General features: G+C 26.3%; 1 protein-coding gene across 1 annotated transcript in view; it reads right to left on the reverse strand.

The window, feature by feature from the left end:
• LOC114122743 (prolyl endopeptidase FAP) overlaps positions 1 to 2,293 on the reverse strand; it is a 218,834-nt gene extending 216,541 nt beyond the window's left edge. Inside the window, exon 1 of the mRNA XM_050199603.1 lies at positions 2,122 to 2,293. The gene's annotated coding sequence lies outside the window, so the exon portion shown is untranslated. The remainder of the gene's footprint in view (positions 1 to 2,121) is intronic.
• Between the last annotated feature and the right edge of the window lie 15,007 nt (positions 2,294 to 17,300).

Genomic DNA, 17,300 nt, shown 5'->3' on the forward strand with positions numbered 1-17,300 from the left:
TCGGAAACTACTACGAAAAATTCTAACGGTTAATGAATTCAAAAAATAGAATAAATTACTAAAATATGAAAACAATAAGTTAAACCTCGATCTAAATTAACTATCAAGATGGGTCAATAATTTATATAAATAATCATTTGTGAATTATGTATAAATAGTAAGTGGAAATAAAAAATAAAGACTATTGTAAAGTAGTTGAAAATACTGTGTCTAGTTCAGGTCTTAATTTTGCAATATCAAAAGCTTTCCGTGTTCGCTCACTGTTACATAATAAATCTAAAAAAATTATTGCTAAAACAATTTCAATTTAAAATTATGAAACAGCTCATAGAATTGGTAAAAAAAAAATTGAATCGAACGAAAACTAGGGAGATAAAAGGTTTTCAATTTGTATGGTTTAAAGATTTGAACATTTTTATTAAAAAAAAAAAACAAAACAAAACAAAAATTCTAAGTTATTTATTTTACATGATAAAAATTACTTGCCAAAACTCATTTGTAGTTACGTAAAATTTAAATTTAATTGTACTTACAGGAACCTAACATGGCATTAACTTGTATAATTTTTTAATTACTGGAAACGAAATTTTTACTCTAAAGATAAAAGAAACCGAAATAACAGTATTATTATTTTTGTTGAGGAACATTTAAACGTTAATTTTCTAGAATATGATCATGTAAAAGTAAATATTTTAAGACTGCATCTCAACGTTCTCAACTCTACTTTTTTAATTTGTGTGAATAAATCTCTATCCAGTGATATTCCTAGATTCTCTACTCATCCTTGAAAATGTATCAGATTACGTTAATTTTAGTAATTGTCGTATTATTAAAAAATTGGAGACATAAATATAAATATAATACGACATTATCGCGATAATACACCATACTTTGATATTTTCTAGAGTATGGCTTAAGTCTTGTATAAATGTGTATATGAGAACTCCAGCTAATACAGAACACTCATGTTTAGATCATATTTGTATCAAAAATAATTGCAATAGAAACACTCATATAAATTCAGGAGTTAAACAGATATTAAACACCAATGCTATAATACTATAGCAATAAGTATAAATTGAACGATATACTTTACATACTTTACGATAAGTGGTCTGATATCTAGAGTGAAAATAATGTCAATGTATGTATTAATTCATTACTAAATAGAATAAATGTTCATAATATCTCTAAAAATAAACTTTAAATGAATGGATGTCTTTCAAATTACTTTATTTTTTGAGATATAACATATAAACAATAATATTATCAATATAAATTAAAAAACTATTATTTAATCTTTAGGTTTAATTTTTAATTGTAATATGTGATGAAATCATCATCATCATACTATAAAAAACCTAGTTATGTAAACGCATAACTTTTAAACGTTTATACACTTTTTATTTTAATTTTTATAAATCACATATATTGTACAAATAAATACTATGAAAACTATTTATCTATCTATATATCAGTAAATTTTTGAGTATGGTTTATTGGTGTGGGGGGTTTAACTGAAAATGCACTAAGATCCTTACAATTACTACAAAAACAAATTATTCGCAACTGTCTTCGTAAATGAGAATTAGAAGGCTTAACTTACCTTATACTATGCCTTTTAATTTTAAAATTGCACAAAACTTCTATTTTTTTATTTTACTTGTAAATAACTATTATCTATTGTTCATAATAAATTATATTAATATTAGTGTAATTCTTTTGTAACCAATCTGTGCCTCAGACACAAGTCAAGCTTAATAGATATATTTATGATTTCATTCTTATTTATATTACTTAATAATTGAATACATTGTATTGTAAATAAATAAATAAACATTCTCTTTGCGTACCCCGTGTCCGCATATAGTATATAATATGAGCTTTCCGCGTGCGTACCACTGGTTGAAAGTCGTTGTAAAGTATATACAGAACAACTTTTATAACTTATATCTTAGTAATGTTATCAGCTATACCTATATCAAATTATATAAGTAGAGTAGGTGCAATATTTTACGTTACGAAAGAATAGTTGTACTTGTACGGCATGACATAACGCGATCGTAAAATAGGAATACATTACTTAGAGCAAATAATAATATTATAATCTATAATACTCACAGTGAATGTGAAGGACTTTATCGTCGATGGACATACTTATAATTAAACTACGCCGTGTCTAATACACCACTAAACTACACTCGCGTATATCGGTGTCTATTGTGTGGGGAGGAGGGTTGAAGGAAATCGGTAAAATAACTTTTGAAATAAAATAAAAATACTAAACAGTGTTTATCATAATAACCATGAATTTTGGTGGTGGTGGTGGCGGCGGTGGCGGCAATCGCGCTCGCGGCGAACCGCGTAAACGTACCGACTGCAGGTTACCGCGGTATACCGCGACTTAATATTATTATTAAGGTATACAATACCTGTAACAATAACGGTCCGAGCGTCGACGACAGCGGTAACCGACTGCGGAAAGCGGGTATATAAATTTATAAATAATGGCATACGGCGGTATGGCGGCCGATCGTCGTTTACTCGTATAATTATTATGTGCTCGATAAAATATTAATTTATCGTTGTTAGGTATTTGGCGTTCGTCGTCCGCGCAACGATTCGACGGAATTCGGAAACCATACGACGATATGATGATGACCAGAGCGGTTGGCGGGATCGGCGAAACGACGTGCAACGACCGGCCGACGACGGTCGGCAGACGGTAATAATAATAATAATGATGATGTGATTCGGCCGAGGGGCGAGAGGTTGCGCCACGTTTATTGCACGCCGCCGCCGTAAAAATCGCTCGCGCCACCGCCGTGCTTGAAGTATGCCTAACTCGGCGGCGGCGGCGACGGTGGCGACTATACGCGTTGTCGTGTTACGATAATAATAATTATAATATTATTACCGTCACGCACGTGCGGTGCAACATCCGTGATGGACTTACCCGCGAAGTTCGTTACAAATAATAATAATAATACGGTAAAGGGCGTGAGTGCGTATATATGACTATTGCAATTATAACGACTTATCGGGCTCGCACTTACGATGAGAGGGGAGTGTATCAAGTGGAAAAGTAGGGGGAGGTGAACGTCTAACGGATGAAAGGGGCCACAGCACTGTATGATTTAACTGTATATATATGTACACACGTAGCACAACTCACAAATCGCAATCATCAAATTGCTATTTTTTCACATAAATGAATGCGACTGCGAAATGAACAGTTCCGATGAAAAACATGATAAATCTAATTAACTATAATAGTGATCTTTATGGTGTATATTAATTTTATACATTTAATCATTTAACAATTCAACACATATTATTATAATAGCGTAGGCGTATTACACGCAACAAATGGAGAATGATGGTCTCTCCTGGTCCTCCCCCGAATACGTTCGCTGTTAAATCCACATAAAATCGCGATGTCATAATATAAAAATATATCGAAAATACCATAATATCATACCGTAAAAATAATAATACTACCCCATCCTTGAAGTTGCAGTCGACTTGTCGTTGTACAGCTGCTGGTTGTTTAAGTTTCGGAGTAGTAATAATGCGCAATCATAATAATATACACACGCAAGGGTCGCCGACCGCCGTCGTCATCAACGAGCTAGTAACGACGAAGGTTTTACCTAGTTGTAATTATTATCATCGTACCTACGATAGATCATATTAAAAATGCCAAAGTGACCGCCTCAGACGCAATATCGTTGGTGTAGTTCAAGCGGGGGGGGGGGTGCTCACCGCAGAGGTATACGTATAAATCATTATAAAATTATGATATTTTATCGTCATCGCATATTTTGTTTCGCAATAATGTACTTACGGCACGATGTCATATTGTTTATTGACTTCTTGTTAGCGGCAGTTCTATATACGCATAACGTGAATAAGCGTACTTAGCTGCTGCGTGTCAGCGTGCCGTGTACTATGGTAAAATTACGGCGAGCCTTATACGCTGTCCCGGACGAAAATGACAATATAATTATTATTACACGGTAAGTAGTGTGCGTAAATAAAATAATATTATGTTGACGTCCGCGGTCCTAAAATTGTAATAATAATATAATATACAAGTTTTAACCACGCAACTCTGTAGTGCGTTGTTATTGTTATAACTGTTGGGTTTTTGTTGTTTTAATTATTATTTTCATAATAATTATAATATTGTTATTTTTTCTCGCATGTATATTTATTTTATTTTTATACATATTTTACGAAGTTCAATTTAACATTCGCATAATAAGTGTTCGAAGAACGAAAATTCTACCCACTTCTCCGACAGCTTGTATAAAATGGTCGATTTGTATTGGTGTGGTTGTGAACTTCTGAGTCATCGTAAAAGTTGAGTTTTGAAGTATTACACAACTTCTCAAAATCAAATCTTGAAATATAATAAATTATTACACATAATAATGTACACATTTTATTCCAAAACCATTTTCCTATGAAATAAATTAACTAAAAAATGATGACTTTTATATTTTAATATTAAAGGACCAGTACCTACATAATACATAAATATATTATTTAAAAGTATTTGAAGTACACTTATCCTGTAATTCTCTTAAAATTGGTATCAAACTCCATATTTTAACTGTTTTAATTTACCACAAAATATTTTATAAAAATGTTACATACTCATTACTCATGTTGAATTTAAAATTACTTTAAGCATAAAAGCATAGTCATAGCATTATAGCAATTGATTATAGTATCTATAATTCAACATTTTCACTTTTTGTTGTATTTCTATAAATTAAAGAAACAGTTAAATCAGTGAATTTATAATCACAATTACGTTTGAGTGACACACACAACTTATTAAGTTATTAAATCGCAAAGATAAACTCGCTATGAAAAGAAAAAATAATGACACAATAAAAACTTTAAGATTATCAAATTTTCTTCTACGACAAATTTCAAAAGTACTTCCATATAAATATATAATACATTATGTACATATTATATATTGATTTTGTATAAAAATATTTTAAAATCTTGAAATTTTATAAATGAGGATAAGTTCATATTTATACATATAGGACTTTGTATAAAAGATAATAAGCCCAAATATAAAGCTCCCATTCCAATATTTCAATTTGGATTAGAGTAGTTGGTGAACTCTCATTCTGGCTTTTTACCATATTCTAGTATATTCTATCTATACATACATTCAAAATGTCAATAGTTTAAAGAGTTCAGTAGTACAAAGTTTATTTTCAAAAACTAGTGTTTAAGGTTCTTTGCGTTAAATGGATAACCATACGTAAAAAAATAAATATAACTATATAACCTTTTTTCAGCATTTTATTGATTTAAAGATTAAATAAATCACAGGAAAAAATATAATGTTTCAGAAAAAAACTAATAAAAGATAAACAATTTAAAATATATACCTATATATTATATACTATGTACTTTACACATGGTATTTTAATAATTATTAGTAAAAAAATTTAAAAATTAAATTGAATTATATGTGATACAAAAATGTATAATATATTGAAAATTTTATTGAACAATAACATAATGAATAATCTTATTCTTCAATAATTTTCTCGTTTTAAATATTTCATGGCCCATTAAAAATAAAAAAAAGGTTTCCAATCACTTATAATTTGGTTTTTATACTTTGTAGATATATCATATTTACACCTATATTTTACTTGAAATATTAGTTTTAAACTAATCAGCTATAATGTGGTGACTGTGAATAATATTATTAAGGTACAGACTGCAGAGGCGTGTTTGACCGATTAATCAAATTAATTAACTTTAGAATATCGGTAATAAATTAACGTAAACGCCGATAGTATGATTACCTAATAATATAGTGAACTCAAATTTACTGACAAAATATGAAAAATAAAAATAATTTACTTTTTTTTGAAATTTTTATTCTACATGCTTTATCTTCCAGTCATTTAATTTCAGTACATCAATTTATATCTTTTTGCTCTTGTTTACAGCTGTATAACATATAAAAATATATTAAATAAATAAATATTGTACATAGTTTAAAATATAATAACACAGGTAGCACAATAGTCAATAGAATATATAGTCATATAGACTATAATATGTATTAAAAACTAATAATAAAATAATGATTTGTATGACAAATTAATAATAATATTTATTGTTAGCTAAATGTTGGTATATGAATACATACCTACATAATATAAAAATTTTAAATTAAACATTGAAATTCGTTTTGTGGCACATAAATTTAATATTCACCTTTTTTCAATTATATTAAGTTTTTTGAAAAAAATACTTATAAATTCTAACTACAATAAATACTAGAGAACATACAATTCATCATTCATATTCTTTTGGACTGAATAATTATAATTATCAAAATCTAAAAGTTGATTTACCCAAGAGAATGTCGTCTGAATATTTTTGTAAAGAAAAGCTGAATAAAAATAAGTTGAATACGAAAAGTTTATGGCATGAATGACAAAAAATAACAGAATTAATGTTTATACAACAAAACGCTATTAGATACATTACTAAAATATAATTTTAGAATATTTATTTATTTTCAAAAGTTATTATTTTTCTATTCAAGTATTGCTTAAATGTTAAATATTAAAAATAAGTATTACCTAATAAAAACTGCTACCCAGATAGGTAGTCATTAATACTTGATATTTAATATTTATTATGATTCGTGAAATACATTTAAGTTATAGTTGTTCCGATCTTACATTATTTCTGTTAATGGTTTCAACGATGTGTACCGTTGTCTGTGACTAAGCTACATGTCTCAGAACAAATACTAATGGTTAAGTTTCACGCACATGGAAAATAAGTAAAAGTAAAAGTTAACACAAAATAAAAAATGTTAAATATTTACACAGTGTTTGCCTTAACAAAATTATTTGATAGAATTAAAGAAAAAAAATTGAAATATCCAATAATTATACAAATACGAAATGTGTTATAATTTAATAAACCTAATAGATACAGTATCATTTGAAATACATAATAATATTTTAATACTTAGTTATAATTTTTATTTTATTTAAAAAAAATAAATAAGAACTTTTACTACATTAAAATAGATTAAATATTAAAATAAATTAAAAATATGTTTTTTTAATGTAATACATATAATTTTTTAGACTTACAATATGATACTATTTAATATTATTATTTCGAATATTGTTTTTTTTTTTTGCTGTTGAATGCATTTTGAAACTAAAAATGCCTAATCATGTAGCCACTTTGAATATATAAAATATTCACATTATACACAAAAAATAATCCTTTACACAAAATTCTATATTTCTTAAAAGTTCACCATCTACTACTATCCTCTATAATAAACTTCCTTTAATATATAATATTATACCCATAGTATCATACAAAATTCATATTTCACATAAAACTTACAAACTATAACTCAAAGTATTTGAATAAAACTACGACCTAGCATTCTTAAATTATCAATTGTGATCAAATTTTAAATTTCTAAATTAGTAAAAATAAGAGCCAACAATCAACCTAACAAATTGGATATCTTAAATCAGATTAAACAATTTACTAAAAAAATTTAAATTACTCATAGATTCTAGTTTGTTAACAATAAAATTGATAACAAAGAACTATAACCATTGAATATTAATATTTGCATTACTTTCCATGGTTACCATAAAAAACTTATTGAACTTTTTTAATACTGCAAAAGTTGTTCTAAAAAACCCATATAAAAACATATTTTATTGTACTATCGATGTATTCCTCAATTCACTTCAAATTTAAACCATGCCGGTATGATTTTATTCAAACGATTAAAAAAAACATTTACTATAATTCTTCTGTAAATGATGATATTTTATTCTGAAATTTAATATTATTTCATGGTTTAAATTACATAGGTACTACTAATAATATGAAGTAGTATATTTTTAGAAAAAAAATTATATTATTTTAACAAAGCGCGTGTTATATAACCAAGCACCATTACTACAACAACCATCAGGTCAAATATCATGAATTGGCGCGACACACGCCGGCTATAATACTAACAAGTTTTATTTTTCAGTTTAAACTGTACATTTGTGCTATACTTGCATACATAAGTGTACCCTAATTAATTCTATCAATTAAATATATCCATACAAAGAACTTTCTTATAATTTAATAATTCCGACAATATTTCTATACTCCTTTATTATAGTTGGTCCTATACGACGTATACTAATATTATCTATATTATTTATATTGTAATATTCAGTGTATTATTATTATAATTGTTCATGATACTTAATATTTATAGTAATTATTTAACTATTCTTTAATATTTTAAATCAGTTTTATCAATTTGTAATGATATATTACTCGTACTATCAAACTTACATTACCTATCTTTTTTAAATCTTTAAATGTATTCCATTATAATGACTATAAAGTATAAATAAATATATTATGTGTTTAGAAATGAAAAACAATGGTTAGGTACCGTGTCAACGTTGTAAATTCTAAGTATCACTATTATGAGTATTTAAGTACTTGATGCATAATAAATTATTATAAAATTACCGTGTCCAATAAAACTAATTATAATACCAATCATATACATAGTATATTTATGAAGTACTTAAAAACTATAGAATGTAGTATGCCATTATTATAAGCGTATTACAAGTGTATTGATTTCAATAATAATTATTATTATAAGTATCATTTTGTTTTACATTTCTCTGTACGTTTATCATAATTTTTTTGTTTATTTTTAATTGAATATATATTTAAATCATTATTGTCGTTTCTTCATAATAATCTATGCTGTAAATGATTATTTATAGGAATTGATGTAAATTATTACTCATATGAATGAACAATAGTAAAGAAAGTAAATATACATTTTTATTTGATGAAATGTATTATTGAATAATGTATTTCCTGTTTCCTGTATACTTTCATATTCACCCCCATTTTATAGTACCTAGGAATCTATTACATATTATTTAATAGTTTTATCAAAACACAATGTTAAAATTTGTTATCAATTTTACTTTTCCAAAGTAAATCTAGAGTAAAACCTATTTTACCAATAATATAGAAAATAGTAAATAATAAGATTGTAGCTAAATTATTTTTTTATCATGCCTATCACTTATAAGTTTATAATAAGAATCGGTATATAATGATCAAAATCTAAAAATATATAGCTAAAATTATTACTTAAAATTCAACAAGATATAAAACATTTTTGTAATTATTTTGGCTTTATTTTATATAGCACTCGATTTATAAATTATTTGTTCTACCGGAAATATTATTTGCTTATAGTACAAACAACTCTATTTGATCACATTATATTTAAAAAAAAAAAAACAAATTTACAGTAAACACAACAGAAATCTTCGAAAATAAATACAATAGGGAATATTTTACACGATAGTTAAACTGCACTACATGAGGAAAGTGATAAATTAACAAAACAAAAACCCAACTCGGATACTAGTTTACTGTAAACATTACTTAAATAAACAGAAATAACAGACTCATTTAAACTCCTGAAAATTTCCATTCTGATTTGATTATCACTGTATAAATCTGTAGCAGCATTAGCAGGTATCTATATTGTTTTTCCCCAGTTTTTCATTTAGACAAATTTGTAATAACGATTAACCGAGATTACTAAATTTATGCAAATACATCTAACGTTTTATAACGTAGGTAAGTCGTAAATACATAATTATCACAACTTAAAAACAACAAGTAAAATTAATGAGAAACGAAAAACGAAAAACTATAATTAATACCAGTATGATTGCTTGATATAAATGTTATTGGAAACAATTTCAGAGTACGACTAAGTAAATAATTATATGCAAAACACGGAAGTTTCAACGATAAGTCGATAACGCATAATCAGCACGAACAAATCCCACGCAAAGTCAAAGTATCAACTTTGTCGCTGTAATAGTACTCAATTTGAGTCGATCTAAAGACACTTAAGAGTACAAAAACAGTTTTATACTGACGTCAGGTTCTTATCGCTGATGGTTTTGTAATTAATACAATTAAGATCGCGCGGAGCTTTACATAGGCATTCTAGCAACACTATACTGTCTATTGTTGTGGTTTTCCACCACGGTTAATGCATTAAAGTGTAAAAATATTAGCAATAAATACTGAATATTTGTGTTATCATCAAAATATATATAACAGTTTCAAATTGAATTAACATTGTATAATATAAAAATTATTTTAAAACATAACTACATAAAATAATTAATTTGTTTACCAAAATAAAAAAATATATTTATTACAAAGACCCTATTTTTTACTGCAACATTTTTGCTGAATTTTGAAAGTCTTTTACAGTTTTACGCAACTTGGAGGTATTGTAGAACACAACAGCGATGTCAATCCGTCTTACATTCTGTAACATTATAATATTAAATTCAAATATGATTCATGAACTATGGTACATGATATTTTTTTTCACAGCTTAAAAGCACCTTCAAGCTCACTAAAATATATCCGTCACTATAGCACAAACATTTTCACTGGAGACTTTTATTATTTCGTTGAATAACATGCGACCGTTTTATTTGAACACCATAATTTATTTCAACGTAGTACGATGACTGTTATATAAGTAAATACTTAACAATCAGTGACTATTGAGCGCTTAATGGATCGGACTATTGTTTTTAGTCTACAGTTTACCGGTATTGTAATATAGTAATATAATATTGTACACTTTTCATTTATTTACCTAATTTTAGTAATTTCACTTATCATTATCCATTACACTTCGAAAACCAGAAACATGCATGTAAGGTAAAGAGTGCAAAAAGATTAAAGTTAGTTAAATAAAGTGCCATAAACTGTTATAGTAATAAATTAAAAAATATATTTTTTTATAGTTTTCTATACATAATATTAGTATAGAATTTGTGCATGGTGATGTTGATGATGATGATGATAAAATATTTTATTATTGAATGCATTCGTATTGTGTACAGCGTATACAACGCACTATACGAGGATTTCAAATACTTTTAGTGATTTAGTTTTTATACAAATGTAGTAAAAAGTTTTTACTTTTGATAAAATCAAAAAATGTTTATTCATTGCTCTGAAAAATGGTGGCTAAAAAAATATATTCCAAAACGTGCGTGCGCTATGAATACAGATATCGAGGCAAAATGTCCGACCACTCCACGGTGAAGGGTATAAAAAATAAATAAAATGCACTAAAATCCCAAGAAAAATGTATGAAATCTTTTATACTCGACCGGATCTTTATTGTAGGATACTCAGCCTTTGTCGTCGGCTGTTATCTCGCCACTCAATTTAGACGTCTTTAAATCTGCAATTTACACACTTCGAGGATTACCGTGTCAAGATAACCGAAAACGGATCGAATACGATTTAAAACGAGCCCATGCAAGTTTAGTAAATAGTAATACATACTCGTCCGTCGTCGTGATGTTATTTCGACAACGATTTAGGTAAGAACGATATATTTTGAGCTGACATGAATCGAACCGATTGATTTGTGAGACGACTAACTAACTAAGACCAACAATCATTACAGAACACAAATATCAACTATATCTAGTCTTATGTACAATTTACTTTTGTATGTTGGTTACAATTTAAAATATAGAAATTATCAATCAAATAGTTAATTTCAACAATCATTATAATTCAATAAGTGAATATTTTTTATATAAAAAACTTTTTAAGGCATTAATAATTGATTAAAAATTATCATTCAGCAACATTAATAAATTGTAAAAAATATAATACAAGTTTAAATATAAATATTTAAAATAGAGATGTTTTAATAAAATATTTTAACCAAAACTGACAAATAATTATTTTTTGAACTGACATTTTTTGAGACAGCTGATGAGTAGTGGTAACGATCTTAAAATGTAACAGGCCCTCAGGTCCTTCACAGATTCTATTCATCCTATTTCTTTTCTCCCACCACTTGCATACCGTCTACGTTGAGTAAGAAGATGCGTGTCCTAGTCAAGTGCGATTTTTTTTATCTTCATTTTTTTATTTTTTCGTTTTTCAACAGTTAAGTTGGAGCACTTTTTCAGTGTATTTTTGATTAATTATTCAACTAGGTGTAGCCAACAGTGCAAAATAATTGTCTATAAATACGTTTAGAATAAGTATTTCTTACACGAACTCGATTCGAAAACAATTTTCCATGAGAATAATATGTATAAGGAATGTCCACTTTACACCCTCACTATGTATATATAATACTACCTATATGACTATAATTGTCTATTGTAGTTTGAACAATTGTATTTGAATAAAATTATATAGATACCTAAGGCGTAGTCACAATTCTAAATTTCTAAGGAGTAATCACTATTAAAATTGAAATTGTCTAAGATTAAATGTTGGATAAGATACTTTTATAAAATAATTAAATTTCTTTACTCGTTACTCAAATGAATTGTTATAAAATTACTTTATAATTTAATGAAAAGAGTAACATTCTAAATAATAAAACTTCACGGATATATCTAATTTCTTAATAATCGTTATTCAGAATTCGACATAAATAGAAATACCTAGACAATAGTAGATATTGTATTGAAATATAAAAAGATTTTAAAAATTATGAACAGTAAATATATAATAAGACATAAATATAATAAATCAGGAAGTGGATACTGACAGTAAACAATTTATACTAAATAGTACAGTTCATTTTTCACAATTAAATTAACTGAAAATATTGCATATAGTTTTCAAAAACAAAACCCAATAATTGTTTACGATCAAGGGACAAGGACTCAATAGTAAGGATATTTTATAAATATTTGAACATTACACTTTAACACACAATAGTACTATAAATAGTAGACAATTGTAATCATAGGTAATACGTGTATATGTATATAAGTATTATACAATAATATACAATATAATATTATTACAAATAACAGTACCTATACACTTAAGCGAACATATTATGGCTTTTATATCATTTCATAGCTACCATTTCATTTAATGTTCTTTTTTCTTTGAAATGAACTATAAGGATCGTTTTTACTTTGAGCGCTGATTAATTCAGCAATGCATTTGATCAAACGTTTTATTGTACTCGAAACTCGAAAGTAGGTAGGTATTAAATTTCATTACCATGCGTGTGGAACCTAAACTGTACAAAAAGGCTCAGATATTTCAAATTGAACGTTTTTTTTATTACTTACTTAGCATAAGTGTTCTAAAACTTGACGTTTTACAATATATTATAAAAAAATTAATTTAAAACCCAAAACAAGTATTATTATTCAACCACAAAAAATGTTTATTCCTTACGACAACCGTATATATTGTTGGGAAGTATAAGAAATAGTGGAGACATTAACCTCTAAACACTTACGAGTACAATAGCCATTTATAAATAAAATTGATTTTTTAAACATACATTATAATATATAATATATTATTTAGAATATGGCGATTACCTAATAAATAGGTACCTATGGTTCTTTTGGATTCTAAACAGAATGAGGAACATATTAATTTTACAATGATGTAGGTACCCACTCACTGTACCTATTTACCAACGTGTATTTAAATACAATTAAAATTAAATCTTAAAATTTAAAATATTATGTTTTTAGATTTTAAATGGAGATATGAATGTATTTATTCTATTTGTAACGTTCTATGTTTTTTTTCGTTTTTGTTTTTTTTTTTTATATCCGTGTTACACGATAAATTGTCGAAATAATATTTTAATTTAAAACTTCAGGGATAGTTTCCAGTAGCAAATTGAATATCCTTGGTGCATTAGAGAGGTCAAAAGTAAGAAGTTTGCAAAAAAATTGGGAAAACCACAAAAAATGACGGAAAAACCGGGAATTTTTACGCAAAACCAAATCACGATAAAATTGATTTTTCTATATTGTTGTAACTAAAAAACGAATCACTGTAAATATTTGAAATTTTCACTAAATTTTTAAATTAGTATATACCTGCGGTTATAGTTTCAATATATTCTGTTTTTTTTTTTTGTGCTTTTTATAGACAACTGAAATTTTCGATTTAACAAAGTATTTTTTTTTTTTTGAAATATCGATAAAAAATACTTAAAAGTTAAATACAAGATTTCTTATAAGCCGTTCTTATTGTAGTTAAAAAAAATTCGTAATTTTTTTTATAAGCGAATAAAGTTTAAATTGATACGAAATATGTCAAAGTCGCAAAAATTTGCAAATAATTTTGTTGATAAAAATTCATAAAATTTTTAGTAGGTATTTAATATTTATACATCTAAAGTATAAAATATGCCATTTTCTTTGCGTAAATTAATTTTCAAAATATTTCACTTATTTTAAGGCTATTTATATTATAAATTATTTTAATAAATTTAATATTATTATTTATATTAATTTTAATTATTATTTTTTTTTATATAAATATTGGTAAACATTTTTTGACTAAGTCAAAATACTTGGAAATTTAATACAAAGTTTCTCATGAGTTAGTGTTATAGTTATAAAAAAATTATAAAAATACCTAAAGGCACAATTTTTTTTTTTATTAGTGTTTGAAGTTTAATTATTAACAAAAATTCGTCAAAATCATAAATATTAGCAAGTTATTTTATAGTTAAAAATGTATAAAAAATTCTGTATACCTAAGTAGCTAAGGAGAAAATTTAATACAAAGTTTTCCATCAGTTTAGCTTATAATAATGATAAAAGAAGTTGAGTCTTGGTTAATTAAAATTTTTATCTTAAGTTTAAATTTTTGTTATAGTTAATAATTATTAATCTTAGAAACTTGAAACTTACAACAGTTGTTTAAGTTGCCATTTTCTGTACCTAGGTACATGATTTAATTTTGGTCATTAAAACATAAACAACCTTTTTCAACACCCGCTAGAAAAATATGCTAGGCAAACAAATCATCTCAGTTCAGAATCGTTTTTTGTACTTATACAATGATGCCTATCATTGCATTCAAATTTAATACATCCATTATAATGACTTACTCCATCCGAGCTCCAGTCGATACCTACTGTACAGAAAAGCGTTTGACCACCCTTTTTTTTTTTTTAATTTAATAATCTTAGAAATTTGATAGATATAACTAAATAATGTAACTTTTAGTTCGTGTTGCTACACGTTGGGCATTAATTTATTGATTTAACAACATAAACATACTTTATATAAAAAAAAAAAAATCAAAAAACTATTTTTTTTTTTATAATGAATGAAAAAGTTTATAAGCACTTAGCACATAGATAAAAATAGCCTCTTTATCGTTTTTTTCAACTCCAATATAAAGACTTAACAGTCTACTTACTGTATACTTTGAACTAAGTTCACCTAACCGATAATGAACCCCTCTTCGTCCTGAACATATAAGTACCTATTCACCGAATTACCTCGAATGAATGTTATATCTATCGTAGGTATATCTCTAATACCTACTACCTACTATACTTACAACAGCCTTCGATTGTATATCTATACTTATAAACCTATTTTATACACTTATTTATGTAAAAAAATATTGTACAAAACTTAGGCATGTTCAAAATTGTTTTATTTATTTCATAATTAAAAAATTAAAATATATTTCAAAAGAAAATTTTCCCTTAGTTATTGCCTGTATTTATTACAGGCACTTAGTCAAGAATCTAAATGATCTTCTGTAAAACGCTTTAACTAATATTTATATTTAGATATTAAAACTCCGTTAGACATCACATGACATAAAAATTTTTAATAACGATTTATACCATAAAATATGTATTTTTCGTACTTTTATTTTTTTTTATAGTCAAAATATGCAATAATAATCATTTTATTCAAAATATGCAAAAATATACAAAATAAAAATACCACTATTTACATCATCATAAACAAAAGCAATAATCTGCAGAAGTTGTAAAAAAAATGTTGATACTGTTGCATATAAATCTTAGCCCTATTTATTACCCTTTCATCATCTAGAAAATCAAGTAGGTATCAAATCTGTAATAAAGCAATACCTAATAGCCAATAGCTTGCAATTAACTATTTCACTTGATACGTCTTTATATTCTTTTGATAAGCCAATAAAATATAAATTAATAACTGTTAATAATAGATTATACAAAAATAATTGTATATAGTACATACATATATGTATTTCAGTATATTTTACCAAGACTTTGTATGTATTCCCACCAATTTTGTGTCATCCTACCATCTGGCCATACTAATTATTTTCACAACGATATGTAGGTATAGCTCCTTACAAGTGGAAACTATTTTTGATGAAATGAATAATAAATTAATTTCAGAACATTTATACCCAACGATTTATCCAAAGATAGTGCATATCTATGTGTCTTTACACTTGTCTATTAGAAAAAATAATAAGAGTGAAATATAGGTAATGTTCGTTTTTAAAAATGTGGATAGTAAAAATCTGATAAAAATATTTTGCACAGTAGGTAGGTAAAAGTACCATCCACAAATATTTTGTTTACTGAAAACAGTAATTTTAAATTCGATTTTGTTGAAAAACAAATAACTTTGTTAACTGAATCAACAAGAAAAATAAAGTTGTAATCCTAAACAATTTCAGTTTAACGCTCGCTCATTACATTGATTACCTACCTACTTCTGTTAGATTTTTTGGTAGTTTCGGTTATGACGATCTACAAGAACTATTTAAACATTGATAAATATTATTGATATCTATACCTACCTATAAACGTTTGTGTAACTTTTGAATTACCTACCTAGTTAAAAGGGCACTATTTATGGTTTTTGAAGGCCTTTCCAAATCTCGTTTAAGTTCATTAGAAAATAATTTCTTTAACATAGGTACCTACCTATTTAATATAGGTTCTACGTGATAATTTACATTATGTATAGATATTATGTATAGCCATATAGGTACTTACTACTTCCATCTTCAATCTTCGATCTACATACTATTTCGCAGTACCTATAATGCCGAATTTAGAACAGATGCCACCCTAGGCCCTTTTAAATATGCCGCTCCTACCCCAAGAAAAAAAAATGAAGTAAATACGGCCCTAGTACCTACACTTTTTATTTAAACACTGTCATTCAAAAGTATCTTAATACCTATTGTTCTAGTATTTTTTTTAATAATAGGTATTTAACATTATTATACAAAATTAAATCTTTTTTTTTTTTATGTTCACTTGAAATTATAGAAAAATTTACGGTAAATTTATAATTAAGATATTAATACATAGCAATAGCATATACATAGCGGAAAATGGTATTACGCAGTCT

Source organism: Aphis gossypii, chromosome 2 (genome assembly GCF_020184175.1).
Source record: "Aphis gossypii isolate Hap1 chromosome 2, ASM2018417v2, whole genome shotgun sequence".
In the NCBI taxonomy this organism is placed as follows: domain Eukaryota; kingdom Metazoa; phylum Arthropoda; class Insecta; order Hemiptera; family Aphididae; genus Aphis; species Aphis gossypii.